Consider the following 6492-nt stretch of genomic DNA (forward strand, 5'->3'; position numbering starts at 1 on the left):
CTGCTGCTCCCTGGCACAGCTGCCATACTGGACATGATTCCCCTACTCCAGTCACAGAAACTGTCCCTGCAGCTCCAGAAAGGCCTTGGAGTTACAATGTCAGTAGAAAAAAAATTGTGGAAAGTCCCTTTATTTTACTCAAACACAGAGAGCATGAATTTGTCACTGACACAGCCACTCAGTGAGAAAAGCAGGCAGTGAATTACAAAGAAAATTAAAACTTTCTCACAATAAACAAACACAAGGAGAAACAAAAAATACTGCACACAGGATGAACCTGCAATGAGTTGGCCTATAACTCTTATGTAGAAGAAGTTAGAGACAGTTTATAGCTTCAGAAGAAATCCAGTCATCTGTTTCCACAGGGCATCCTTGAGCTCCTGGTTCCTCATGCTGTAGATGAGGGGGTTCACTGCTGGAGGCACCACTGAGTACAGAAAGGACAAAACCAGGTCCAGGGATGGGGAGGAGATGGAGGGGAGCTTCAGGTAGGCAAACATGCCTGTGCTGACAAACAGGGAGACCACGGCCAGGTGAGGGAGGCAGGTGGAAAAGGCTTTGTGCCGTCCCTGCTCAGAGGGGATCCTCAGCACAGCCCTCAAGATCTGCACATAGGACACCACAATGAACACAAAACAGCCAAAAGCGAAAGAAAAGCCGACTATAAGAAGCCCAGCTTTCCTGAGGTAGGAGTGTGAGCAGGAGAGCTTGAGGATCTGGGGGATTTCACAGAAGAACTGGCCCAGGGCATTGCCCTTGCACAGGGGCAGTGAAAATGTATTGGCCATGTGCAGCAGAGCAGTGAGAAACCCAGTGGCCCAGGCAGCTGCTGCCATGTGGACACAAGCTCTGCTGCCCAGGAGGGTCCCGTAGTGCAGGGGTTTGCAGATGGCAACGTAGCGGTCGTAGGACATGATGGTGAGAAGACAATATTCTGCTACTACCAAGAAGGTAAAGAGAAAGAGCTGTGCAACACATCCTGTGTAAGAGATGTTCCTGGTGTCCCAGAAGGAATTGGCCATGGACTTGGGGACAATGGTGGAGATGGAGCCCAGGTCCAGGATAGCGAGGTTGAGCAGGAAGAAGTACATGGGGGTGTGCAGGTGCTGGTCCCAGGCTATGGTGGTGATGATGAGGCCGTTGCCCAGGAGGGCAGCCAGGTAGATGCCCAGGAAGAGCCAGAAGTGCAAGAGCTACAGCTCTCGTGTGTCTGTGAACGGCAGGAGGAGGAACTGGGTGATGGAGCTGCTGTTGGACGTTTGCTGCCTGTGGGCATGTGGCACTGTGAAAACAGGAGAGCACGTAGAGAAATCAGGACAGAGTTCTCACAGAAAATCTCTTCCCCCCCTCAACCAACATCCCTCTTCTACTCCCACCTGTGCCACCACATACAGAAATGTAAATTGTTCTCTCCTTTTTGGCAGCCGCTGTGGTCATGTCCCTGGCTGGAGCGTTGGTTTGTGCTTTCTGATTGTGCTGTGAGGATCAGGGCCTCTTCCTGTGGGCTCCCAAGGTGTCAACCCTGCCCTACAGCACCGGGACCTGGGAAAGGGGGGGAGTTCTTGTGTTTATACACAATTATAATCTACTTATATCGTAATCATAATTCACAATATCATGCCAGGGAAGCACTGGGGTGTCCTAAAGCTGTTCTGACTGGGACAGAATGGGCTCGTTCCCCAGCCCCACACATTGCACATCCCGGAGCCCCAGAGGGCATGATGGGCTTAGGGAATTTGCTCCCACAGAGACATCTGCATGGCAGGACTTGCAGCATCAGTATCTGATCTTCAGCTGAAAGCCCAGCTGCAGAGAGTTTGAGGGAAGAACACAGGCAGCGGAGTCACCGAGTGGACAAGGAGACATGGCCCAGCGCTTCTGCTGAGAGAGAACAGGGAGACACGGACAGGCCCTCAGGAGCTTCTCCTTCTTGGAAGCTGGGCTGCCAAGGAAGTGCCTCAGCTCAAGACACCACAGACTTGAGGACAGAAGCTGTGGTGGGTGGGAGAGGAGCCTGGCAGCACTGCTAAGGGGTAGACATCAACACTGCAGGGGATGGCAGGAAGGTGCCCAAGTTCCCCCTGTGATGGCACTTTTGGCAGAAGGTCCCTCTCTCCCCCTGCCCAGGTCTCCACTGCCTGGAGCTGTTCCTGCCGGGAGCAGTTTCTCTGTCCCCATGTCAACTCCCTGTCACTGCTCTCAGTGTCAGTCTGTCCCACCCCCTGTGTGCTCAGCTCTTCCCTGCACAAACCTCCTGGCAGCTCAGCACTGCCCAGGAACATCTCTATGTGTGTGCGGATTCTGCTGAGAACATCATACCAGCCCTAAAGGGGCTGGAAAGGAGATGTTGCTGCTCTGTGAGCCAGAGTGTGTTGAATTGCGCTCTCAGAGAAAAATAAATATCTGGAGTTTCAGCACTTCCCCGTAACTGAAAGACTCATTTCCATCTTCCCTTTCCTAGCCAGCCAGCCAAGAATAGAGGACAAAAGGCAATAATTGCTTCCCTTTCAGATAATCCCTGCCTTGTTGTCCCTCTTGGAATGTCCCTGGGGGTGAGTTGTCAGCAACTCTGATCCACACAACACCCTCTCCACAGCACAAGGACCCTGTCCTGCCTGGGATCACTCCTTCCCCCCACATCTTCTCCCCTCCTTGTTGTTTGGATCTCCACGGGCAGGCTGAGCGCTGACCCTGGCAGGCGGCAGATTCCCTGCCCGGCACAGCCCTGGGGTGCAGGGACCCTGCTCTGCAGGACAGCCCTGGGCACCCCTGCGTGCTCCCCCGGCTTCACAGCTGTTCAACATGGCCTGACAAGAGCCCCATCCTTACAGATCCCACAAGCTGTGCCTGTGCCAGTTTCAGGAGATGCCTCCAGGAGCTGCAGCTGCACTGCCCTGCACCAGAGACTTACCATGACAAGGCTGCAAAGGTTTCTCCTCCAGTGAGCTCTCAGTCATCCTCGAGTCCTGAGCACCTTTAATCTCTCTCTGCCTTGCTCGTCTGCTGAGATCCCCAGGCAGAGCCCTCAGCCCTGCTGCGTGTGCAGAGGAGCTGCTCCTGGGCAGAGCTGTCTCTCTGCAGCTCTGCCGCTGCCATGAGCTCCCTGTGTCCCAGGAGCCCAGCCCAGCTCAGCACCACAGGAGCAGCCCAAGGCACTTTAATGACCCCTCTGGTGGGTTTGGTGCTGAGTCCATGAACCTGAGACCCTGAGGGGAAGCTGAAGAAACTTCTCAAGAAGTCAAACTCAGATGCAAACTGCAAAGTTTCCTGTAATATACACGGGTCCCACTGAGGGACAGAACTGAAGAACTGACCCCAGAGTTTGGTTAGAGCAGAAAACTGGAGGCAGTGATGACAGGTCAGGAAAAGCAATGTAAATGTGTCTCTGATGCTCAGTAAACCTGAATGTGTTTCGTTAACCAAAGGACTAAGTCCTGACCCCCAACCCTGGGGAGTCAGATCCTGTCCCTCCCACATTGCCCAGGGCCCTTCCTGGGACAGTGTGATGTGGGGCTGTGCAAGGCCAAGGGCAGGACTATGGTCCCACATCTCCCAGGTTCCTGGCTGGGGACAAGGAGGGGTTTGGAGCTCATTGACAACGTCTTCCTAACACAGGTGACTGAGGAGTCAGTGGGGTGAGGTGCCCTGTGGGACTTCACACTTACAAACCAGAAAGAGTTGGTCAGGATGGAACAGTCAGGGATGGGAAAGTGGAGCTGAGGCTCCTGGGAGATGAGAACAAGGCCAAGAGCAGGATTTCAGGAGAGCAGGATTTGGTCTGCTGAGGGACCTGCTTGGGTCCTGTGGGATATGACCTTGGTGTCTGCGGTGCTTTTTGCTCACATCTCCTCCCTTCTCTCTATCACCTGCTGTTGTGCAGTGTTTTTTACCCTTTCTCAAATAAATATCCCAGAGGTGCTGCCAGCATCACTGAGTGGCTCAGATTGGGCAAGGAGTGGGTCCATCTTGGAGCAGCTAAATCAGCTCTGTCTGACATTGGTCAAACTCCTGTTGTCTTCTCAGAGAGGTGACAACTGTAGCACACCCACACTCAGCCCCAGTCCCAAGTCTTTGCCATGTAAGCCCAGTACAGGGTGACAATATGTTGGGTGTTACAAACTACTTGATCATGGAGAAGAAATGGAAAAGATCTTCTGTCAGTAACCTGAGGAAGTCACCAGTCAACGAGTACGTTCCTATCGGGAACTGTAATTGCCCTGACATTCACTGGCCAGGGAAAGCTGGAGGTACCGAAATTCCAGAGGATCTTGGGACAAATTCTTAACATGTCTGCCTGGTGGGTCAACAAGGGTGATGCTCACCTGGATCTGGAACTGGAAAAAAAGGAGTAACTGGTGAGGGATGTTAACAGCAGTGTCCACCTTGGCTGTTGTGACCAGGACACAGTGGGGTCCCAGGCACCAGAGGGGAGGGAGGAAGGCCAGCAGCAGAGCACAGGCTGGTGGGATCCAGAGGGGAAGACTTTGACATACTGGGGGATGGTGGGCAAAGTGGAGACATGGAAGTAGATCTGTAGGGTGATGGAGCTCAGGAAATCTGATAATCCTTACAGGACAGGCTGCTCCAAGCACAAGAATGATCCCTCCACCTGAGGTGCTGATGCCACCTGTTCTGGAAAGGGAGGGAAGGGCGAACAGGGAAGGGAATAGAAGAAATTTGGCTTTATTGCTCTTTATTGTGGAAATTGTCTCGGTTTTGCAATTCCTGAAATCCCCCTAATTATCCACACGACACTTGAAGCCTTTAGGAAAATGATGCAAAGAGCCTTTGCTTGTAAGAGTATTTTTGATGTTCATGAGCCCTCTGCTGCCATGATCCTGAACTGCAACTACTGAAAGAATGAACAAACCTCTAATGAAGTGAAAGGCAGAAGCAAATCCCAAGTTTCTGAGGGTGTTTGGACCCCATGAAGGGCCATCAATGACACAGCTGTGAAGGAAACAACAAGAGCAGGTCCCTGTCCCTGGAGGCTGGTGAAGGAAAGACTTGGAGACACTTTTTCCAGGCGGTGAGGGCCATGTGGAGGTGGCTCTGATGCCATGACAGCCCTTGATGCTTGTTCATCACCAGAATGGCTGAGCCCTGACCCCTGGGACCTGGTAGATCTTTCTGAACTGTTTTTCAAGGCTTTTCCTGTGGTCAGTGTGAGTGTTTTGTGTTTTGGGGGTGGTGTTTATTTCAAGTGCTGTTGCTTTAACTGCAAGGCTCTAGTTTTCTGTGGAGTTGGAAATGCCTGTGAATTCCTCACAACTCATCCAGCTTCTTTCATACACCTGGCAATGGTCACCAGTCACCTCAGTGTCCCAGTCCCAAACTTGCTTGAATCCCCTATTTGGATCCATACCCATCACTGCAGGAGGTTCATGGATCCACCAGGCTCATGGATGATTCCTGAGGACCATCCAAGTGTGGGCAGTGTAAGAGAGGAGCAGAGCAGGGTCAGCTCATGGGCCATGAGTGAGCACAGCCACCCCAGCAGCAGCCGTTCCCCATCTCCCAGGCACAGCCATGCCCACAGCATGCAAATGGCACTGCCATACATGATTAGCCCAAGAGAGGCCTTCCTAACTTCCATATTCCCAGGAAGATCTTCCTCCTGTTCCTCCTCCACCTGCAGACATCAACTGCTTTCCATTGCTGGGCTCAGACATGGCTGGAAGGGTTCACTGAAGCCATCAGCCATCTCATTGCTTGTCCCTGACATGCCCTGACCCTCTCCCACACCTACAATGGCCAATCACGGCTGCTCAGGCCTCCCGCTCTTCAGAAGAGGCCTCGAGCTTCTTGGTTCTTCCTGGTGCTGATTATGAACTTCCTCGCTCTCTCCAGAGTTCATGGTTACATTTCTTGTCCATAACAGCCCCTTTATGACCATGTCTCACTAAATGGTTGTGTTTGTATGATCATTTGTGCAGAAAGGGCAGTCACAGGACAGCACCCAATATGTCAAAACTGATGCCCAGTGAAATGCCGTAAAGCCCCGATGAGTTCCCCTGTGTCTGTGTCTCTCCTGGAAGGAGTCTGTCCCGAGAAGGGGATCCAGCTCCTGCCACTCTCTGCAGAGGCACATGAGCAGTGTCCATCACCTGGGGACACAAAGGGTGACGTTTGCCAGACCACCCGTCATCTGAACCACTTAGATGTGTGCTTGTGGATGGGGTATGGAGCCTTATAGTGCAAATACCTATTTAATTGTCATTGCCAGATTGGCTACCACTGATGCAGTGTACTACTTTATAGATATTTACATATAAGCATATAAAACTGACATTCTTAGACAAATTACAAAAACACTTGAAGGATTATTCATGCCTTTTAGCATGATTGTCGACAAAAGGCCACCAGCTTTGCATCTCAGGAAATGGGATCCAGAGTCTAAGGGCAGGATGGTTTGGGCTCTGTACTGGGATCTGGAAACTGAAACGTGCTCCCATCTCCCAGCCCCCTGCCCTCCTCAGTGAGGGTGTGAGA

At 52.1% G+C, this 6492-nt stretch overlaps 1 pseudogene across 1 annotated transcript; it reads right to left on the minus strand.

Moving 5' to 3' along the window:
• Positions 1–326: 326 nt before the first annotated feature.
• LOC308050718 (olfactory receptor 14J1-like) lies at positions 327–1437 on the minus strand (annotated as a pseudogene). Its single transcript has 2 exons — positions 1377–1437; positions 327–1282 (listed from the first exon to the last, which is right to left on the minus strand). The product of its transcript is annotated as an olfactory receptor 14J1-like (transcript).
• Positions 1438–6492: the final 5055 nt, after the last annotated feature.

Source organism: Nesoenas mayeri (assembly GCF_963082525.1).
Source record: "Nesoenas mayeri genome assembly, chromosome: 29".
Classification (NCBI taxonomy): domain Eukaryota; kingdom Metazoa; phylum Chordata; class Aves; order Columbiformes; family Columbidae; genus Nesoenas; species Nesoenas mayeri.